This window comes from Scyliorhinus canicula, chromosome 20 (genome assembly GCF_902713615.1).
Source record: "Scyliorhinus canicula chromosome 20, sScyCan1.1, whole genome shotgun sequence".
NCBI classification, from domain to species: Eukaryota; Metazoa; Chordata; class Chondrichthyes; order Carcharhiniformes; family Scyliorhinidae; genus Scyliorhinus; species Scyliorhinus canicula.
Window position 1 is genome coordinate 75052042 of NC_052165.1, and position 22598 is coordinate 75074639.

At 48.8% G+C, this 22598-nt stretch overlaps 1 non-coding gene and 2 pseudogenes across 1 annotated transcript; all 3 read right to left on the reverse strand.

Annotated features, from left to right (window-relative positions):
• Window positions 1–2613: 2613 nt before the first annotated feature.
• On the reverse strand, window positions 2614–2782 carry LOC119955356 (annotated as a pseudogene).
• A 5204-nt stretch (window positions 2783–7986) lies between these two features.
• On the reverse strand, window positions 7987–8177 carry LOC119955336. The gene has a single exon (XR_005458437.1). It is a non-coding gene; the product is annotated as a U2 spliceosomal RNA (small nuclear RNA).
• A 3129-nt stretch (window positions 8178–11306) lies between these two features.
• Window positions 11307–11480, reverse strand: LOC119955349 (annotated as a pseudogene).
• Window positions 11481–22598: the final 11118 nt, after the last annotated feature.

Below are 22598 nucleotides of genomic sequence, written 5' to 3' on the forward strand. Positions count from 1 at the left end.
CAGAATACCCAGGCCGGAGGAACGACAGTTTCCTCCTGACCAGATGGATGGCCCGTGGGACCACCAGCTCGACACGCGCCTGTAGTTGCTGAGGTGTAGAATCCCACACTCCTGCAGGAACAGTAGGTCGGCTCTTACATTTTCTAAGTAGCCGAGTGTGGCTACACACCGCAAAGTGTCTTTAATACTTCGCACATTAATAGATGCAATTTTAAAACCCATTTTAAAAAGAGTAGATTTACCAGTCTCAAATTTCAGAGTCTATTCCAGTTGGTCGTTCCAGCTGTTCAAAGTTCCCCACCATGCCGGTGGTGTTCTCAAAATGTTTCACAGTTGCCGGGTTTAGGAAGCTGCCATTGTCCTCAGTGTGGCCTTGAACCTGATGGATGTGCATTGTAGAGGGGGTGGGGGTGTAGCCGTTGTGCCCGGCGTGGCAGTCAGCGGGTGTTGGGGTTGCAGGCCGGTTCCCATCGTCCAGAGGTTGGTGCTCTGGGCGAGTTTTGTTTTCGTTCCTGTCTGTGGTCTGGGGGTTCTGTGCATCCCCTTCCACGTTGGTGCTTTGCCTCTTTAATTGAGGCCTATTCTTAGATTGTTCGCCTTCATCGCAGGAGTTGTCGGCGCTGTTGAGTTGCCGCTTTTTACTATTCACCGTCAGGGGTTTCTGTGTTTCATTTTTCAGTTTCCTCTTTGCTTTTCTTGTGCCTGCCGTTTCCCAGTGCTCTTCAATCTTTGTTCCATCCTCGGCTGTTGCGTGTTCCTCGCCAGATGGGAGTGGGGTTGTTTTATGAGGCTGTGCTGGGGCATCCACATTCTGTTGAGGGCCTTTCTGTAGAATTTCGGCATTCTGTGGTGTGGTGTCTTTGTCGATGGAGGGTGCCTGAACCTCCTGTGTGGTTGCCTTTTTGACTCCACCGCTGATGATTTGCGCATAGGTTGCCCCACGTTTTGGGCAGTCCCTGTAGAGATGGCCGGCCTCCCTACACAGGTTGCAGTTCTTGTCTTGCTTACAGTCCTTTGTCATGTGCCCCTCCTGCTTGCAGTTTTTGCAGAAGGTGACGTTGCAGTTGGCGGCCTGGTGCCCCGCTTTGCCACAGGTGTGACATACTCGTGGCTGCCCCACATAGTAGAGGAAGCCTCGGTTTCCTCCAATGGCGAAACTGGAGGGTGGGTGCAAGATGGTTCCATTGGCGTTCGTTCTCAGGGTTACCTTGACCTGGTGCTCGCTTGTCCAGATGCCAAAGGTGTCCTTTAGTTGCATGCTGTCACTTTTCAAGTCAACGTGCCTGGCGAGGAACGTAAGCACATCAGACACGGGGACGTGGGGGTTGTACGTGTGCAGCGTAACAACCCGGTTTCTCTGCGATGGTAGCGTGAACAGAGGCTCCACAGTCAGGATAGACAGGGTGCTCTGGTTGCCTTTTCCTTTAAACACATCCAAGAACTTGATGCAATCAGCAACATTCCTGAAGGTGACATCGAAATAACCATTGTTGGGGAAATCTTGCAAGGCGAAGATATCTGTTGCTTGAAACCCGCAGCAGTCAATCAGTACCCGCTTCACGAAGAAGATTCGATCCACAGGCGACTTCCCTTCCGACTTCCTCACTGTGACTCGGACAGTGTTTCGCACTCCCCAGCCTGGGGGTCGGGGTGCAGCAGTGGTCATAGCTCAGACGTTGACTCTTGACTGTACCGGCGTTAGGCCTAAACCAAAGGTTTAGACCAGCATGAAGATCCACCAATAGCAGCCGAGCTCAAACGTTTCTTCAAAATCTCCAGTCTCTCCGTGTTGTCCAATCCACGATCAACATCGAAATCGAAATCCTTAGAAATCCAATCAAGTTTTTTTTTCCAAAAAATATACTTTATTCATAAAATTTATCATAAACTTTACAGAACATTTCAAATTGTCTTGGCTGTACATTTCCATCTGAGTTACATTCATTTGTCTTTCTTCAATTCAATTGGGATAACGTTACACACGTATCCTACTATAAGTTACAGTTCTTTCTTAAATATTTACATTGCTTTGTTTCTTTCATACATTGTGGTATTGAAGACCCGGACCGAGGGGCTTTACACTGTTACCAACCCCTCGGTGTACATTTGGTGGTAAGACCTTACACAGTGGTCTTTCCCCATTGCGCCTTGGCGGCAGCTGCCCCAAGCTTGAGTGCGTCCCTCAGCACGTAGTCCTGGACCTTGGAATGTGGCAGTCTGCAACACTCGGTTGCAGTTTGATGCAAGCTGCAAGAGTGTTGAAGGTGAGGTGAAAATATGTATTGTTGGGGAAGTGTTGTAAGCAGAAGAAATGTGTTGTTTGAAAGCGGCAGCAGGCGCTTGAGGAAGAAATCGTGGAGAGGCGAATGTGGTTGTGACTTGATGAGTGTAAGTGGGACAGTGTTTGTCAGTTTGTGGCCTGGTGGTGGGGATGCCGCTGCAGCCATAGGTGAAAGGTTGAGCGTAAAGCGCACTGGCGTTAGGCGTAAAGTAGAGACTTAGAGCAGCATAGAGATGCAGCAATGGGAGCAGAAGTGCAAAAAAAGGTAGCAGTCCAAAATGGGAATTGGTATGTGCAATCTATTTTTTGAGTTTGAAATTCCCCATGAAGGGGTGGTGTGCACCATTCGAGGAGGTTCCAGGTTGATGCGTGGAATGGACGGAGCAAGCCCCTATTCCATTTCCCTGCTCTAAAAATCAATTTAATATATGGTCCCCAGATCAGGGACGTTCCAGATATTAAACTGAAAAGAACAGAATATATTTTATTCATAAAATTTATCATAATCTTTACAGAACATTTCAAAATGCCTTGACTGTACATTTCCGTCTCAGTTACATTCATTTGTCGTCAATTCCATTGGGATAACGTTGCACACGTATCCTACTATAAGTTACAGTTCTTTTTTCAATATTTACATTACTTTGTTTCTTTAAACTGATAAGAACAGATTTTTATTTTTTTTTCAAAAAATATACTTTATTCATAAAATTTATCATAATCTTTACAGAACATTCCAAAATGCCTTGACTGTACATTTCCGTCTCAGTTACATTCATTTGTCGTCAATTCCATTGGGATAACTTTGCACACGTATCCTACTATAAGTTACAGTTCTTTTTTCAATATTTACATTATTTTGTTTCTTTCATACATACATTCTGGTAATGGAAAAAAGGAACTCCGGACCGAGGGGTTTTACACTGTTACCAACCCCTCGGTGTACATTTGCTGGTAAGACCTTACACTGTGGTCTTCCCCCATTGCGCCTTGGCGGCAGCTGCCCCAAGCTTGAGTGCGTCCCTCAGCACGTAGTCCTGGACCTTGGAATGTGCCAGTCGGCAACACTCGGTCGAGGACAGTTCTTTGCACTGGAAGATCAGCAAGTTTCGGGCAGACCAAAGAGCGTCTTTCACCGAGTTGATGACCTTCCAGCAGCAGTTGATATCTGTCTCGGTGTGGGTCCCTGGAAACAGTCCATAGAGCACAGAGTCCTGTGTCACAGAGCTGCTCGGGATGAACCTTGACAGATACCACTGCATCTCACTCCAGACCTGTTTTGCAAAGGCACATTCCACAAGGAGGTGTGTGACTGTTTCATTTCCCCCACAACCACTCCGAGGGCAGCGTGCATTGATGCTGAGCCTTCGGGTGTGCATGAAGGATCTGACAGGGAGGGCCCTTCTCACCACCAGCCAAGCTAGGTCTTGGTGCTTGTTTGAAAGTTCTGGTGATGAGGCATTCTGCCAGATGGCTCTGACAGTCTGCTCAGGGAACCATCCAACGTCCTCCACAGTCTCCTGGTCTCGAGGACATTACGTGCTGACCACTGCTTCATTGATTTGTGGTCAAAGGTGTTTTCCTTCAAAAAATTTTCCACGAAGGATAGGTGGTACGGTACGGTCCAACTACTTGGAGCGTTCCGCGGCAATGAGGCCAGGCCCATCCTTCGTAACACCGGGGACAGGTAGAACCTCAGTATGTAGTGACACTTGGTGTTTGCATACCCGGGGTCTACGCACAGCTTGATGCAGTTGCACACAAAGGTGGCCATCAGGATGAGGGCGACGTTGGGTACGTTCCTCCCTCCTTTACCTAGAGGCTTGTACATTGTGTCTCTTCGGACCCGGTCCATCTTGGATCTCCAAATGAATTTGAAGATGGCCCGGGTGACTGCTGCGGCGTAGGTCCGAGTGATGGGCCAGACCTGCGCCACGTACAGTAACACCAAGAGTACCTCACACCTGATGACCAGGGTTTTGCCCGCAATGGGGAGGGAGCGTTGCTCCCACCAGCCCAGTTTCTGTTTTGCTTTGGTAATTCGTTCCTCACAGTTTTTGGTGCATGCCCCAGCCGCTCCGAACCATATCCCCAGCACTTTCAGGTAATCTGACCTGATCGTGAAGGGGACAAAGGATCGGTCGACCCAGTTCCCAAAGAACATGGCCTCGCTCTTGCCGCGGTTTACCTTGGCTCCTGAGGCCAGTTCAAACTGGTCGCAGGTGTCCAAGAGCCTGCGTACAGACGCGGGATCCGAGCAGAAGACGGCGACGTCGTCCATGTACAGGGAGGTCTTGACTTGCGTGCCTCCGCTGCCAGGGATCGTCACCCCTCTCATGTCCGGATCCTTCCTGATGGACTCAGCAAAAGGTTCTATGCAGCACACAAAAAGTGCCGAGGAGAGAGGGCAGCCCTGCCTGACTCCAGATTTGATCAGGAAGTTTTCTGATTCCCACCCATTGATTGAGACTGCGCTATAGATGTTTGTGTAGAGCAGTTTGATCCAATTGCGAATTCCCTCCCCAAACCCCATTTTGGAGAGCACATCCATCATGTAGGTGTGCGATATTCTGTCAAAAGCTTTCCCCTGGTCAAGGCTGATGAGGCAGGTGTCCACCCTCCTGTCCTGCACGTAGGCGATCGTATCCCTGAGCAGCGCGAGGCTGTCAGAGATCTTCCTGCCGGGTACAGCACAGGTCTGGTCGGGGTGGATCACCGACTCCAGAGCAGACTTGACCCGATTGGCGATGACTTTGGCTAAGATTTTGTAATCCACATTTAACAGTGAAATGGGTCGCCAATTTCTAATTTCTTCCCTTTCCCCCTTCTGCTTGTAGATGAGGGTGATGATGCCTTTCCGCATGGATTCTGACATGCTGCCATCCAGAAGCATACTCTCGTACACTTCCAGCAGGTCTGGGCCCATCCAGTCCCACAGAGCCAAGTACAACTCAGCCGGTAAGCCGTCGCTTCCGGGAGTTTTACTCGTCTCAAAGGACTTGACGGCCTTTGTCAGCTCGTCCAGAGTTAGTGGTTTGTCCAGGTTTTCCCCCTCGTTGTCGTCCAAGACCTCCGTGATAGACGACAGGAAGGTCTGGGTAACAGTGCTGTCTGTTGGCTTCAGATCATACAGTCTGGCATAGAAGGATTGACTGATCCTCAGTATGTCAGACTGCGATGTCTTTACAGAGCCATCTTCTTCCTTCAGGCTGCTGATCACAGAGGTGTCCCTGTGTACCTTTTGGAAGAAGAAGCGTGAGCACTTTTCATCCTGCTCCACAGAGCGGACTCTGGACCGGAAGATGACCTTGGAGGCCTCCGAGGTGTAGAGAGAGGCCTGCTGGCTCTTCACCTCTTGGAGATCCTCCTTGACATCAACCCCCATCGACTGCAGCTGGAGTAAGTTTTGCATGCTTTTCTGGAGCCTGATTGTGACCCCTCGTCTCTCTCTCTCACCTTCTGTATGCCCTTGAGGATGAAGAACCTTTTGATGTTCCCCTTGATTGCTTCCCACCAGAGATGTGGAGACTCAAAAAGGGGTTTCACGGTTCTCCAACCTTTGTAATCCCTTTTGAGTTCCTGGAGGTTCTCTGGGGTCAACAGTTTTACATTTAGCTTCCATGTCCCCCTGCCTACCCCCTGGTTTTCCTGCAGGTGGCAGTCAGCCAGTAGGAGGCAGTGGTCAGAGAAGAACACCGGCTTGACGTCGGTGGGCCTGACCGTGAAAGCACGGGACACAAAAAAGAAATCTATTCTGGAACGGACGGACCCATCTGGCCGTGACCATGTGTATCTACGCTGCGCTCCGTCTCCAGGGTTGCTGAAGACGTCGAGCAGCTTGGCGTCTTTTACCGTTTCCATCAGGAGTCTGGACGTAGCGTCTAGTTTGCTGCCGGCTCTGCCAGATCGTCCATCCGCATCGATGATGCAGTTGAAGTCACCGCCCAGGATGACCGGCATGGAGGTGGCCAACAGCAGTGGTAGTTGCTGAAGGACAGCCAGTCGCTCAGTTTTTACGGCTGGGGCATACACGTTAATAAGTCTGATAGGGGTGTTTTTGTATTTGACGTCTGCTACTAGGAGGCATCCCCCCACCACCTCCTTAACGTCGGAGATGGTGAAATTGCCTCCCCGTAGCAGAATACCCAGGCCGGAGGAACGACAGTCGTTTCCTCCTGACCAGATGGATGGCCCGTGGGACCACCAGCTCGACCAGCGCCTGTAGTTGCTGAGGTGTGGAATCCCACACTCCTGCAGAAACAGTAGGTCGGCTCTTACATTTTCAAAGTAGCCGAGTGTGGCTACACACCGCGAAGTATCTTTAATGCTTCGCACATTAATTGATGCAATTTTAAAACCCATTTTAAAAAGAGTAGATTTACCAGTCTCAGGTTTCAGAGTCCATTTCAGTTGGTTGTTCCAGCTGTTCAAAATTCCCCGTCATGCCGGTGGTGTTCTCAAAATGTTTTACCGTTTCATGGTTTAGGAAGCTGCCATTGTCCTCAGTGTGGTCTTGAACCTGATGGATGTGCAATGTGGAGGGGGTGGGGGTGTAGCCATTGTGCCCGGCGTGGAAGTCAGCGGGTGTTGGGGTTGTAGGCCGATTCCCATCGTCCAGAGGTTGGTGCTCTGGTTGAGTTTTGTTTTTGTTCCTGTCTGTGGTCTGGGGGTTCTGTGCATCCCCTCCCAAATTGGTGCTTTGCCTCTTTAATTGAGGCCTATTCTTTGATTGCTCGCCTTCATCGCAGGAGTTGTCGGCGCTGTTGAGTTGCTGCTTTTTACCATTCCCCGTCGGGGATTTCTTTGTTTCATTTTTCATTTTCCTCTTTGCTTTTCTTGTGCCTGCCGTTTCCCAGCGCTCTTCACTCTTTGTTCCATCCTCGGTTGTCTCGTGTTCCTCACCAGATGGGAGTGGGGTTGTTTTGTCAGGCTGTGCTGGGGCCTCCACATTCTGTTGAGGGCCTTGCTGTAGAGTTTCGGCATTCTGTGGTGTGGTGTCTTTGTCGATGGAGGGTGCCTGTACCTCCTGTATGGTTGCCTTTTTGACTCCACCGCTGATGATTTGCGCATAGGTTGCCCCACGTTTTGGGCAGTCCCTGTAAAGATTGCCGGCCTCCCCACACAGGTTGCAGTTCTTGTCTTGCTTACAGTCCTTTGTCATGTGCCCCTCCTGCTTGCAGTTTTTGCAGAAGGTGACGTTGCAGTTGGCGGCCATGTGCCCCGCTTTGCCACAGGTGTGACATACTCGTGGCTGCCCCCCGTAGTAGAGGTAGCCTCGGTTTCCTCCAATGGCGAAACTGGAGGGTGGGTGCAAGATGGTTCCATTGGCGTTCTTTCTCAGGATTACCTTGACCTGGTGCTCGCATGTCCAGATGCCAAAGGTGTCCTTTAGTTGTATGCTGTCACTTTTGAAGTCGACGTACCTGGCGAGGAACGTAAGCACATCAGACACGGGGACGTGGGGGTTGTGACTTGATGAGTGTAAGTGGGACAGTGTTTGTCAGTTGGTGGCCTGGTGGTGGGGATGCCGCTGCAGCCATAGGTGAAAGGTTGAGCGTAAAGTATACTGGCGTTAGGCGTAAAGCAGAAGCTGAGAGCAGCATAGAGATGCAGCAATGGGAGCATAAGGGCAAAAAAAGTAGCAGTCCAAAATGGGAATTGGTTTGCGCAATCTACTTTTTGATTTTGAAATTCCCCATGGAGAGGTGGTGTGCACCATTCGAGGAGGTACTGCAATACCAGGTTGATGCGTGGAATGGACGGAGCAAGCCCCTATTCCATTTCCCTGCTCTAAAAATCAATTTAATATATGGTCCCCAGATCAGGGACGTTCCAGATATTAAACTGAAAAGAACAGAAACTACACTTGATCTTAGCCAAAAGGCCGAGAAGCGATACCCTATAGTTTTGAGTTGCCCAAGTGCCGTATGCCTTCCCTCTTTTACAGCAGGCTGACAACATTCAAAGCCTTTTCGATGTAAACACTGACACTTTCACTCTTGAATTATTGCTCTTCGCCGTTCTTATTGGGACACGAGATTCATATTGACAGAACTTGTCTCTCTCCTCCTTTTTCAGCCAGACTACATGACAGTTATGTAGATGACCAGGTCGCCACCAATCAGATGGGAGAGGGCGGAGCCTATCCACAGGCACGTCACTGTCACAGGCGGTTGCTGCTGAGCAAGCTTTTGAAAACACTTGCCTGCAGCAGCAGCAGCAACCAACTCGCCTGGTGCCACTCGCCCTGCCTTTTCCCATAGCCCTGCAAATATTTTCCCTTCTGATAATTATCCCATTGTCTTTTGAAAGGCCGGCTTGAAACTCTCTCATGATGTGGAGATGCGGGCGTTGAACCGGGGTGAGCACAGTAAGAAGTATTACAACACCAGGTTCAAATCCAATAGGTTTGTTTCAAACCACGAGCTTTCGGAGCATCTTAGGAAGGAGCAGTGTTCCGAAAGCTAGTCATTTTAAACAAACCTGTTGGACTTTAACCTGGTGTTGGAAGACTTCTTATTGTTGAAACTCTCAGGCAGTGCATTGCAGATTCTAACCACTCGTGCTGTGCTCTTAAAAATAGGAGTGCTGGGGATGTATTTGGCAGTCGTGCCAGCTTCTGGAAGGAGGAATGGAGGTATAGGGACACTGCAGAGTGTGGGTTGTTTTGTTCCTTTTGCGTCTGCTGTGTTTTTCCAGCATTTTCTCTGATCATTCAGAATGCTACCAAGTTATTTTCTCTTTATTTCTACTTTGTCTGTTTCCTGCACCTCCATTCTGGAATGTTTATTTCATGTCCTTCTTCTGACTGATTTTTTTCTACCTCTCTCAATTACTTTGCATGCCTTTTCCCTGATGATGATGATGCGTGCCTGCCATTCACAAATATCACTTCCTCCCAACTTTTCAAAATACGTTTTTTGTGTTTTCTTGGTTCCCTTTACTTGTCCCAATACAACCCCACCCCTCTCCCACAGTGCTCTCACTGAGCACTGACCTCTGTTCTCCTATTAATACATTCTGATATCTCTCACCTTTGTGCAGCTAAAACACTTCCCCAGTCCTCGATGGCACCATGAACACCCCACTTGTCTCATGACCATGACATCTTTGTCAATCTCTCCTTAGCTCTGCCTACCCCTGACCTTCCATTCTGCCCCACCCACCTCTGCAACTATATAATTATTACATTTCTATCCCTCGCCAGTTCTGTAGAAGGGTCACATGAACTCCAATTCTTCATACAGTCCGGCAGAAAATAATTTGCTGATCCTCAGGATGCCAGACTGCCGATGACTTTACAGAGCCATCTTCTTCCTTCAGGCTGCTGATCACAGAGGTCTCTCTGTGCACCTTTTGGAAAAAGAAGAGCAAGCGCGGAGCAGACTCTGGAACGGAAGATAACCTTGCAGGCCTCTGAGGTATAAGACCATAAGACCATAAGACATAGGAGTGGAAGTAAGGCCATTCGGCCCATCGAGTCCACTCCGCCATTCAATCATGGCTGATGGGCATTTCAACTCCACCTCCCAGCATTCTCCCCAATAGAGCGAGGCTCGCTGGCTCTTAACCTCTTGGAGATCCTCCTTGACATCAACCCCCATCGACTGCAGCTGGAGCAAATTCTGCATACTTTTCTTTCAGTTCCTCGAGGTTCTCTGGAGTCAACAGTTTCACATTAAGCTTCCATGTCCCCCTGACCGCGCCTGACTTTTCTGCAGGTGGCAGTCGGCCAGTAGGAGACAGTGGTCAGAGAAGAACACCGGCTTGACATCGGTGGACCTGACCGTGATAGCACAGGACACAAAGAAGAAGTCTACCCTGGAGCGGACCATGTGTAGCTACGCTGCGCTCCGTCTGCAGGATTGCTGAATATGTCGAGCAGCTTGTCGTCTTTTACCGTTTCCATCAGGACTCTGCATGTAGCGTCTAGTTTGCTGTTGGCTCTGCCAGATCATCCAGCTGCATCAATGATCCAGTTGAAGTCACCACCCAGAATGACCGGCTTGGAAGTGGCCAACAGCAGTGGGAGTTGCTGAAGTACTGCCAGCCGCTCACTCTTTACGGCCGGGGCATACACATTAATGAGTCTGAGTGGGGCGTTTTTGTAGTTGATGTCTTCTACGAGGAGGCGTCCGCCCACCACATCCTTAACGCCGGAGATGGTGAAGTTGCCTCCCTGCAGCAGACTACCCAGGCCAGAGGAACGACAATCGTTTCCTCCTGACCAGCTGGATGGCCCATGGGACTACCAGCTCAACCAGCGCCTGTAGTTGCTGAGGTGCAGAATCCTACACTCCTGCAGGAACAGTAGGACGGTTCTCACATTTGCTAAGTAGCCGAGTGTGGCTACACACCGCAAAGTATCTTTAATGCTTCGCAGATTAATGGCTGCAATTTAAAATCCCATTTTAAAAAGGTAGATTTACCAGTCTCAGAGTCCAGAGTCTATACAGTTGGGTGTTCGAGCTGTTCAATGTTCGCCAGCATGCGGTGGTGCTCGCAAACTTTTGCACAGTTGCAGGGCTGAGGAAGCTGTCCTGGTCCGCAGTGTTTCCGTGAACTTGATGGATGTGCATGGGGGGGGGGGGGTGGTATTGTAGCCCTGCTGACCGTCGTGGCGGTCAGTGTGTGTTGGGGTTGCAGGTCGGTTCCCGCTTGTGTTGTTGCTGCTTCTTTGTTTCTTTGGCTGGATTGTGACCTTGTTTTCAATACGCGGCATTTGGTGGCCGTTGGTCACATTGCTATTCCCATCGATGAGAGGTTGGAAGAAATTGTGGACAGGCGAGTGTGGTTGCGACTTGTTGAGTGTAAGTGGGACAGTGTTTGTCAGTTGGTGGCCTGGTGGTGGGGATGCCGCTGCAGCCATAGGTGAAAGGTTGAGCGTAAAGTATACTGGCGTTAGGCATAAAGCAGAAGCTGAGAGCAGCATAGAGATGTACCAATGGGAGCATTAGTGAAAAAAGACCAAGTTCCAACTGATATGTGCAATCTATTTTTTGAGTTTGAAATTCCCCATGGAGGGGTGATGTGCACCATTCGAGGAGGTACTGCAATACCAGGTTGATGCGTGGAATGGATGGAGCAAGCCCCTATTCCATTTCCCTGCTCTAAAAATCAATTTAATATACGGTCCCCAGATCAGGGACGTTCCAGATATTAAACTGAAAAGAACAGAGTTTTTTTTTTCAAAAAATATACTTTATTCATAAAATTTATCATAATCTTTACAGAACATTTCAAAGTGCCTTGTCTGTACATTTCCGTCTGAGTAACATTCATTTGTCTTCAGTTCAGTTGGGATGACGTTACACACGTATCCTACTATAAGCTACAGTTCTTTCCTCAATATTTACATTTACATTACTTTGTTTCTTTCATACATTGTGGTAATGGAAAAAAGAACCCCGGACCGAGGGGTTTTACACTGTTACCAACCCCTCGGTGTACATTTGGTGGTAAGACCTTACACAGTGGTCTTTCCCCATTGCGCCTTGGCGGCAGCTGCCCCAAGCTTGAGTGCGTCCCTCAGCACGTAGTCCTGGACCTTGGAATGTGCCAGTCTGCAACACTCGGTCGAGGACAATTCTTTGCACTGGAAGATCAGCAGGTTTCGGGCAGACCAAAGAGCGTCTTTCACCGAGTTGATGACCTTCCAGCAGCAGTTGATATTTGTCTCGGTGTGAGTCCCTGGAAACAGTCCGTAGAGCACAGAGTCCTGTGTTACTGAGCTGCTCGGGATGAACCTTGACAGATACCACTGCATCTCACTCCAGACCTTCTTTGCAAAGGCACATTCTACAAGGAGGTGTGTGACTGTCTCTTCTTCCCCACATCCACTCCGAGGGAAGCGTGCAACGGTGCTGAGCCTTCGGGTGTACATGAAGAATCTGACAGGGAGGGCCTTTCTCATCACCAGCCAAGCTAGGTCTTGGTGCTTGTTTGAAAGTTCTGGTGATGAGGCATTCTGCCAGATGGTTCTGACAGTCTGCTCAGGGAACCATCCAACGTCCTCCACAGTCTCCTTTTCTCTGAGGGTCTCGAGGACATTACGTGCTGACCACTCCTTCATTGCTTTGTGGTCAAAGGTGTTTTTCTTCAAAAACTTTTCCACGAAGGACAGGTGGTACGGCACGGTCCAACTACTTGGAGCGTTCCGCGGCAATGAGGCCAGGCCCATCCTTCGCAACACTTCGTCCATGTACTTTGGACCAGACAGGTAGAAACTCATTATGTAGTGACACTTGGTGTTTGCATACCCGGGGTCTACGCACAGCTTGATGCAGTTACACACAAAGGTGGCCATCAGAGTGAGGGCGGCGTTGTGTACGTTCGTCCCTCCTTTATCTAGAGGCTTGTACATTATGTCTCTTCGGACCCGGTCCATCTTGGATCTCCAAATGAATTTGAAGATGGCCCGGGTGACTGCTGCGGCGTAGGTCCGAGTGATGGGCCAGACCTGCGCCACTTACAGTAACACCGAGAGTACCTCACACCTGATGACCAGTGTTTTGCCGCAATGGAGAGGGAGCGTTGCTCCCGCCAGCCCAGTTTTTGTTTTGCTATAGCAATGCGCTCCTCCCAGTTTTTGGTGCACGACCCAGCCACTCCGAACCATATCCCCAGCACCTTCAGGTAATCTGACCTGACCGTGAAGGGGACAAAGGACCGGTCGGCCCAGTTCCCAAAGAACATGGCCTCGCTCTTGCCGCGGTTTTCCTTGGCTCCTGGGGCCAGTTCAAACTGGTCGCAGGTGTCCAAGAGCCTGCGTACAGACGCGGGATCCGAGCAGAAAACGGCGACGTCGTCCATGTACAGGGAGGTCTTGACTTGCACACCTCCACTGCCTGGGATCGTCACCCCTCTCATACCCGGATCCTTCCTGATGGACTCGGCAAAAGGTTCTATGCAGCAGACAAACAGGGCCGAGGAGAGAGGGCAGCCTTGCCTGACTCCAGATTTGATCTGGAAGATAACCTTGGAGGCCTCCGAGGGTGTAGAGCGAGGCTTGCTGGCCCCTTCACCTCTTGGAGATCCTCCTTGACATCAACCCCCATCGACTGCAGCTGAGCAAATTTTGCATGCTTTTCTGCTGCCATTGTCGTGACCCTCGTCTCTCTCTCACCTTTTGAACACCCTGGAGGATGAAGAACCTTTTGATGTTCCCCTTGATTGCTTCCCACCAGAGATGTGGAGACTCAAAGAGGGTTTCCACGGTTCAACAACCTTTGTAACCCTTTTGAGTTCCTGGAGGTTCTCTGGGGTCAACAGTTTTACATTTAGCTTCTATGTCCCCCTGCCCACTCCCTGGTTTTCCTGCAGGTGGCAGTCAGCCAGTAGGAGGCAGTGGTCAGAGAAGAACACCGGCTTGACGTCGGTGGGCCTGACCGTGAAATGCACGGACACAAAAAGAAATCTATTCTGGAACGGACGGACCCATCTGGCCGTGACCATGTGTATCTACGCTGCGCTCCGTCTGCAGGGTTTCTGAAGACGTCGAGCAGCTTCGCGTCAATCTTTGTTCCATCCTCGGCTGTCGCGTGTTCCTCGCCAGGTGGGAGTGTGGTTGTTTTGTCAGGCTGTGCTGGTGGCCTTCGCATTCTGTTGAGGGCCTGTCTGTAGAATTTCGGCATTCTGTGGTGTGGTGTCCTTGTCGATGGAGGGTGCCTGACCCTCCTGTGTGGTTGCCTTTTGGACTCCACCGCTGATGATCTGCACATAGGTTGCCCCACGTTTTGGGCAGGTCCCTGTACAGATGGCCGGCCTCCCCACACAGGTTGCAGTCCTTGTCTTGCTTACAGTCCTTTGTCATGTGCCCCTCCTGCTTGCAGTTTTTGCAGAAGGTGACGTTGCAGTTGGCGGCCATGTGCCCCGCTTTACCACAGGTGTGACATACTCGTGGCTGCCCCCCGTAGTAGAGGTAGCCTCGGTTTCCTCCAATGGTGAAACTGGAGGGTGGGTGCAAGATGGTTCCATTGGCGTCGTTCTCAGGGTTACCTTGACCTGGTGCTCGCTTGTCCAGGATGCCAAAGGTGTCCTTTAGGTTGCATGCTGTCACTTTCAAGTCGACGTACCTGGCGAGGAACGTAAGCACATCAGACACGGGGACGTGGGGGGTTGTACGTGTGCAGCGTAACAACCCGGTTTCTCTGCGACGGTAACGTGAACAGAGGCTCCACAGTCAGGATAGACAGGGGTGCTCTGGTTGCCTTTTCCTTTTAACACATCGAAGAAACTGATGCAATTACAGCAACATTCCTGAAGGTGACATCGCAAATAACCGTTGTTGGGGAAATCTTGCAAGGCGAAAGATATCTGTTGCTTGAAACCCGCAGCAGTCGATCAGTACCCGCTTCACGAAGAAGATCCGATCCACAGGCGACTTCCCTTCCGACTTCGTCACTGTGACTAGGACAGTGTTTCGCACCGTCCAGCCTGGTGGTCGGGATGCAGCAGTGGTCATAGCTCAGACGTTGACTCTTGACTGTACCGGCGTTAGGCCTAAACCAAAGGTTTAGACCAGCATGAAGATCCACCAATAGCAGCCGAGCTCAAACGTTTCTTCAAAGTCTTCAGTCTCTCCAATCCACGATCGACATCAAGATCGAAATCCTTAGCTTCCCCCGATCAAGTGCTCTACACTTGATCTTAGCCAAAAGGCCGAGAAGCGATGCCCTATAGTTTTGAGTTGCCCAAGTGCCGTATGCCTTCCCTCTTTACAGCAAGCTGACACCATGGACCTGACCATGAAAGAACAGGACCACAAAGAAGAAGTGTACCCTGGAGCGGACGGACCCGTCTGGCATGACCATGTATATCTACGCTGCGCTCCGTCTGCAGGGTTGCTGAAGACGTCGAGCAGCTTGTCGTCTGGGCTTGTCATCAGGGGCTGTTTAGCACACTGGGCTAAATTGCTGGCTTTGAAAGCAGACCAAGCAGGCCAGCAGCAGGTTCGATTCCCGTAACAGCCTCCCCGAACAGGCGCCGGAATATGGCGACTAGGGCTTTTCACAGTAACTTAATTTGAAGCCTACTTATGACAATAAGCGATTTTCATTTTCATTTTTCATCTACGCTGCGCTCCGTCTGCAGGGTTGCTGAAGACGTTGAGCAGCTTGTCATCTTTTACCGTTTCCATCAGGAGTCTGCACGTAGCGTCTAGTTTGCTGTTGGCTCTGCCAGATCATCCAGCTGCATCGATGATCGAACTGGCTGGGCAACAGGAGACAGAGAGTAGTGGTGGAAGGGAGTGTCTCAAAATGGAGAAAGATGAACAAGTTGATTAGCGATAGTCAACACGGTTTTGTGAAGGGTAGGTCATGCCTCACAAACCTTATTGAGTTTTTTGAGAAGGTGACCAAACAGGTGGATGAGGGTAAAGCGGGTTGATGTGGTGTATATGGATTTCAGTAAGGCGTTTGATAAGGTTCCCCACGGTAGGCTATTGCAGAAAAATAAGGAAGTATGGGATTGAAGGTGATTTAGTGGTTTGGATCAGTAATTGGCTATCTGAAAGAAGACAGAGGGTGTGGTTGATGGCAAATGTTCATCCTGGAGTTCAGTTACTAGTGGTGTACCGCAAGGATCTGTTTTGGGGCCACTGCTGTTTGTCATTTTTATAATGACCTGGAAGAGGGGTGCAGAAGGATGGGTTAGTAAATTTGCAGATGACACAAAAGTCGGTGGAGTTGTGGATAGTGCTGAAGGATGTTATAGGATACAGAGGGACATAGATAAGCTGCAGAGCTGGGCTGAGAGGTGGCAGATGGAGTTTAATGCAGAAAAAGTGTGAGGTGGTTCACTTTGGAAGGAGTAACAGGAATGCAGAGTACTGGGCTAATGGCAAGATTCTTGGTAGTGTAGATGAACAGAGAGATCTCGGCATCCAGGTACATAACTCTTTAGATCAAATAGTTTGGATGGGGTAGTGTTTGTGCAGTGTGTCCAGGAAGCTTTTCTGACACAGTATGTAGATTGTCTGACCGGAGGGAGGCCATATTGGATTTAGTACTTGGTAATGAACCAGGGCAGGTGATAGATTTGTTAGTGGAGGAGCATTTTGGAGGTAGTGACCACAATTCTGTGACTTTCACTTTAGTTATGGAGAGGGATAGGTGCGTGCAACAGGGCAAGGTTTATAATTGGGGGAGGGTAAATACAATGCTGTCAGACAAGAATTGAAGTGCAGAAGTTGGGAACATAGGCTGTCAGGGAAGGACACAAGTGAAATGTGGAACTTGTTCAAGGAACAGGTACTGCGTGTCTTTGATATGTATGTCCCTGTCGGCAGGGAAGAGATGGTCGAGTGAGGGAAACCATGGTTGACAAGAGAGGTTGAATGTCTTGTTAAGAGGAAGAAGGAGACTTATGTAAGGCTGAAGAAACAAGGTTCAGACAGGGCGCTGGAGGGATACAAGATAGCCAGGAGGGAACTGAAGAAAGGGATTAGGAGAGCTAAGAGAGGGCATGAAAAATATTTGGCAGGTAGGGTCAAGGAAAACCCCAAGGCCTTTTACACATATGTGAGAAATATGAGAATGACTAGAGCGAGGGTAGGTCCGATCAAGGACAGTAGCGGGAGATTGTGTATTGTATGTGAGGTAGGAGAGGTCTTGAACAAGTATTTTTCTTCAGTATTTACAAACGAGAGAGGCCATATTGTTGGAGAGGACAGTGTGAAACAGACTGATAAGCTCGAGGAGATACTTGTCAGGAAGGAAGATGTGTTGCGCGTTTTGAAAAACTTGAGGATAGACAAGTCCCCCGGGCCTGATGGGATATATCCAAGGATTTTATGGGAAGCAAGAAATGAAATTGCAGAGCCGTTGGCAATGATCTTTTCGCTCTGCTGTCAACAGGGGTGGTACCAGAGGATTGGAGAGTGGCGAATGTCGTGCCCCTGTTCAAAAAAGGGAATAGGGATAACCCTGGGAATTACAGGTCAGTTAGTCTTACTTCGGTGGTAGGCAAAGTAATGGAAAGGGTACTGAGGGATAGGATTTCTGAGCATCTGGAAAGGCACTGCTTGATTAGGGATAGTCAGCACGGATTTGTGAGGGGTAGGTCTTGCCTTACAAGTCTTATTGACTTCTTTGAGGAGGTGACCAAGCATGTGGATGAAGGTAAAGCAGTGGATGTAGTGTACATGGATTTTAGTAAGGCATTTGATAAGGTTCCCCATTGTAGGCTTGTGCAGAAAGTAAGGAGGCATGGGATAGTGGGAAATTTGGCCAGTTGGATAACAAACTGGCTAACCGATAGAAGACAGAGAGTGGTGGTGGATGGCAAATATTCAGCCTGGAGCCCAGTTATCAGTGGTGTACCGCAGGGATCAGTTCTGGGTCCTCTGCTGTTTGTGATTTTCATTAACGACTTGGATGAGGGAGTTGAAGCGTGGGTCAGTAAATTTGCAGATGATACGAAGATTGGTGGAGTTGTGGATAGTGAGGAGGGCTGTTGTCGGCTTCAAAGAGACATAGATAGAATGCAGAGCTGGGCTGAGAAGTGGCAGATGGAGTTTAACCCTGACAAGTGTGAGGTTGTCCATTTTGGAAGGACAAATATGAATGCGGAATACAGGGTTAACGGTAGGGTTCTTGGCAATGTGGAGGAGCAGAGAGATCTTGGGGTCTATGTTCATAGATCTTTGAAAGTTGCCACTCAAGTGGATAGAGCTGTGAAGAAGGCCTATGGTGTGTTAGCGTTCATTAGCAGAGGGATTGAATTTAAGAGCCGTGAGGTGGTGATGCAGCTGTACAAAACCTTGGTCAGGCCACATTTGGAGTACTGTGTGCAGTTCTGGTCGCCTCATTTTAGGAAGGATGTGGAAGCTTTGGAAAAGGTGCAAAGGAGATTTACCAGGGTGTTGCCTGAAATGGAGAGTAGGTCATACGATGAAAGGTTGAGGGTGCTCGGCCTTTTCTCATTAGAACGGAGAAGGATGAGGAGCGACTTGATAGAGGTTTATAAGATGATCAGGGGAATAGATAGAGTAGACAGTCAGAGACTTTTTCCCCGGGTAGACACACCATTACAAGGGGACATAAATTTAAGGTAAATGGTGGAAGATATAGAGGGGATGTCAGAGGTAGGTTCTTTACCCAGAGAGTAGTGGGGGCATGGAATGCACTGCCTGTGGAAGTAGTTGAGTCGGAAACGTTAGGGACCTTCAAGCGGCTATTGGATAGGTACATGGATTAGGGTAGAATAATGGAGTGTAGGTTAACTTCTTAAGAGCAGCATGGTAGCATTGTGGATAGCACAATTGCTTCACAGCTCCAGGATCCCAAGTTCGATTTCGACTTGGGTCACTGTCTGTGTGGAGTCTGCACATCCTCCCCGTGACTGCGTGGGTTTCCTCCGGGTACTCCGGTTTCCTCCACAGTCCAAAGATGTGCAGGTTGGGTGAATTGGCCATGAAAAATCTAGGACAAAAGTTCGGCGCAACATCGTGGGCCGAAGGGCCTGTTCTGTGCTGTATTTCTCTATCTCTAAATCCCTGAAAGTTGCCAGCCAGATTAATAGGGCTGTTAAGAAGGCATATGGTGTGCTAGTCTTTATCAGTAGGGGGATTGAGTTTCGGAGCCACGAGGTCATGCTGCAGCTGTACATAACTCTGGTGCGGCCGCACCTGGAGTACTGCGTGCAGTTCTGGTCACCACATTATAGGAAGGATGTGGAAGCTTTGGAAAGGGTTCAGAGGAGATTTACTAGGATGTTGCCTGGTATGGAGGGAAGGTCTAACGAGGAAAGGATCAGGGACTTGAGGTTGTTTTCGTTAGAGAGGAGAAGGCTGAGAGGTGACTTAATAGAGACATATAAGATAGTCAGAGGGTTAGATAGGGTGGACAGTGAGAGTCTTTTTTCCTCGCATGGTGATGACCAACACGAGGGGACATAGCTTTAAATTGAGTGATGGTAGATATAGGACAGATGTCAGAGGCAGTTTCTTTACTCAGAGAGTAGTAGGGATGTGGAACGCCCTGCCTGCAACAGTAGTAGACTCGCCAACTTTAAGGGCATTTAAGTGGTCACTGGATAGACATATGGATGAAAATGGAATAGTGTAGGTCAGATAGGCTTCAGATGGTTTCACGGGTCGGCGCAACATCGAGGGCCGAAGGGCCCGTACTGCGCTGTAATGTTCTATGTTCTATGTTCTATGACTAGTGGTGTTCCACAGGGATCCGTGCTTGGACCACTGTTGTTTGTGATATACATAAATGATCTGGAGGAAGATATAGGTGGTCTGATTAGTAAGTTTCCAGATGATACTAAGATTGGTGGAGTTGCAGATCGCGAGGAGGACTGTCAGAGAATGCAGCAAAATATAAATAGATTGGAGAGTTGGGCAGAGAAATGGCAGATGGAGTTCAATCCAGGCAAATGCGAGGTGATGCATTTTGGAAGATCTAATTCAAGAGCGGACTATACGGTCAATGGCAGAGTCCTGGGGAAAATTGATGTACAGAGAGATATGGGAGTTCAGGTCCATTGTACCCTGAAGGTGGCAACGCAGGTTGATAGAGTGGTCAAGAAGGCATACAGCATGCTTGCTTTCATTGGACGGGGTATTGAGTACAAGAGTCGGCAGGTCATGTTACAGTTGTAAATTACTTTGGTTAGGCCACATTTGGAATACTGCATGCAGTTCTGGTCGCCACATTACCAGAAGGGTGTGGATGCTTTAGAGAGGGTGCAGAGGAGGTTCACCAGGATGTTGCCTGGTATGGAGGGTGCTAGGTATGAAGAAAGGTTGAGCAGATTAGGATTGTTTTCATTGAGGACAGCACGGTGGCGCAGTGGGTTAGCCCTGTTGCCTCACGGCGCTGAGGTCCCAGGTTCGATCCCGGCTCTGGGTCCGTGTGGAGTTTGCACATTCTCCCCATGTTTGCGTGGATTTCGCCCCCACAACCCAAAGATGAGCAAGCTAGGTGGATTGGCCACGCTAAATTGCCCCTTAATTGGAAAAAAATGAATTGGGTACTCTAAATTTAAAAAAAAAGGATTGTTTTTGTTGGAAAGATGGAGGTTGAAGGGGGACCTGATTGAGGTCTACAAAATTATGAGAGGTATGGACAGGGTGGATAGCAACAAGCTTTTTCCAAGAGTGGCGGTGTCAATTTCAAAGGGTCACGATTTCAAGGTGAGAGGGGAAAGTTTAAGGGAGATGTGCGTGGGAAGTTTTTTACGCAGAGGGTGGTGGGTGCGTGGAACTCTTTGCTAGCGGAAGTGGTAGAAGCGGGCATGATAGCATCATTTAAGATGCATCTAGACAGATATATGAACGGGCGGGGAACAGACGGAAGTAGATCCTTGGAAAATAGGCGACAAGTTTAGATAAAGGATCTGGATCGGCGCCGGCTGGGAGTGCTGTAATTTTCTTTGTTCTTTGTTCTAACTTGAATTGATCAAAGTGACTGAAGGAAGCTGGCTTCAAGCAAGATGTTAATTAAATAACCGATAAATGCCAGCATTCATCAGTGATTGTGGGCACAGATCAGGTCATTGATCATACAATAAAAAGGTGGAGCCAATGGAAATCTGCCACTTCACGTTCAACTCGGCAGCAGAGGTTAAACCAATCACTCACTAAAATAACAATTTAGGGTGACAACAAATAGAGATGCCACTCCTCGCTCGGGCATAACACCCAGTGAAATTCAGATTAAAAAGGTTATTTAAAAAAAACTAAACAAGCAATTTGTACTGAGCATAGGGACAGACAGGGGCGGCACAGTGGTGAAGTGGTTAGCACTGCTGCCTCACAGCACCGAGGTCCCAGGTTTGATCCCAGCTCTGGGTCACTGTCTGTGTGGAGTTTGCACATTTTCCCTGTCTTTGCATGAGTTTCGCCCCCACAACCCAAAGATGTGCAGGGAGGTGGATTGGCCACACTAAATTGTCCCTTAATTGGAAAAAATGAATTGGGCACTCTAAATTTATGAAAAAAAAGAATTCCTATGGTGCAGAAGGAGGCCATTCGGCCCATCAGGTCTGCACTGATCCTCTGGAAGAGCACCCTATCTCGGGCTAATCCCCCCACCCTATCCCTGTCAAACCGGCACATCTTTGGACTGTGGGAGGAAACCCGGAGGAAACCCACAGACACTGGGAGAATGTGGAAACTCCACACGGACAGCAACCCAAGGCTGGAATTGAACCCTGGTCCCTGGCACTGTGTGGAAGCAGTGCTAACCACTGCGAAGTCCCAATCTGATTGAATGGCAGAACAGGCTTGAATGATGCTCTCACTATGTTGGAATCATTGAAACATACAGCAAAGGGGGCTGCCATTCAGCCCATCATACTTGTGCTGCCTCTTTAAACAAGCAGTCATGTGGAGTCCCACATTCCCACTTTTTGTCTGTTGACCCTTTGATTCCTCATCGTCAAGTACCTGTCCATCTCCCTTTTAAAATTATTTGGAGTCAGGTTCCACCATCTTTTCAGGGAACATTCTAGTTTTCGACAACTCTGCGAATAAAAAAAAAATGATCCTGCCTCCCCCAACCTTTATACAATGATTTTGATTCCATCTTGGTAAACGTCGTCTTGTATCCTTTCTAAGGCCCTTATAACTTTCCTGACATGTGGTGGTCCAGAATTGTCCACAGTTTACTAGCTGAAGCCTAACTAGTGATTTGTAAAGTGCTAGCATGATTGCTTTGCTTTTATATTCTATATATTTATTTATAAACTCAAGTAATGCACGTGCTTTTATAAACTGCGTCTATCAACCTTTAAGGATGTGTGTGTGGTGTGTGTGCGTGTGTGTTTCGGCACCAAAGCTGTCTATGCTCATTTATGCTTTTCAAAATTGTGCCATCTCCAGTGGACTGCCATTGCATAGTAGTTCTGCCAAACTGTATTACTTAGCATTTCTCTGACTTGGACACCATCTGCCATGCTTCTGCCCATTTCAGCATCTGCCATGCTTCTGCCCATTTCAGCATCTGCCATGCTTCTGCCCATTTCAGCAATCTAAAGCCTACAACTATCCTCAACATCATCTCCTACTTTGCCAAGTTTTATACCATTTGCCAAACTTACATTGCGTCTCCCTGCTCCCACATCTGGATTGTTTGTAAAAGCTTCCAAGAATAACCGACTCAAAACTGGTCCTTTGAGGACACCAATGCAATCCACCTCCCATCAATTACCTTTGCTTCTGGCCACTGAGTCAATTTTTATCCATACTGCCTCTCAACTTGCATGTATGCCTAACTTGCATATATTTGATAAGCCAATGTGGCATCATATCAAATTCTTTCCAAATGTATTATTTACACCCATTTATTTCACTCTCTTGGGCAGC